This window comes from Bison bison, unplaced genomic scaffold, assembly GCF_000754665.1.
Source record: "Bison bison bison isolate TAMUID 2011002044 unplaced genomic scaffold, Bison_UMD1.0 scf7180017864465, whole genome shotgun sequence".
In the NCBI taxonomy this organism is placed as follows: domain Eukaryota; kingdom Metazoa; phylum Chordata; class Mammalia; order Artiodactyla; family Bovidae; genus Bison; species Bison bison.
Window position 1 is genome coordinate 419,869 of NW_011495026.1, and position 529 is coordinate 420,397.

The window sequence follows — 529 nt, forward strand, 5'->3', positions numbered from 1 at the left end:
GAAGATCATGGCATCCGGTCCCATCACTTCATTGGAAATAAATGGGGAAACAGTGGAAACAGTGTCAGACTTTATTTTTGGGGGCTCCAAAATCACTGCGGATGGTGACTTGCAGCCATGAAATTAAAAGATGCTTACTTCTTGGAAGGAAAGTTATGACCAATGTAGATAGCATATTCAAAAGCAGAGACATTACTTTGCCAACAAAGGTCCATCTGGTCAAGGCTATGGTTTTACCAGTGGTCATGTATGGATGTGAGAGTTGGACTGTGAAGAAGGCTGAGCGCCAAAGAATTGATGCTTTTGAACTGTGGTGTGGGAGAAGACTCATGAGAGTCCCTTGGACTGCAAGGAGATCCAACCAGTCCATTCTGAAGGAGATCAGCCCTGGGATTTCTTTGGAAGGAATGATGCTGAAGCTGAAACTCCAGTACTTTGGCCACCTCATGCGAGGAGTTGACTCATTGGAAAAGACTCTGATGCTAGGAGGGATTGGGGGCAGGAGGAGAAGGGGACGACAGAGGATGGG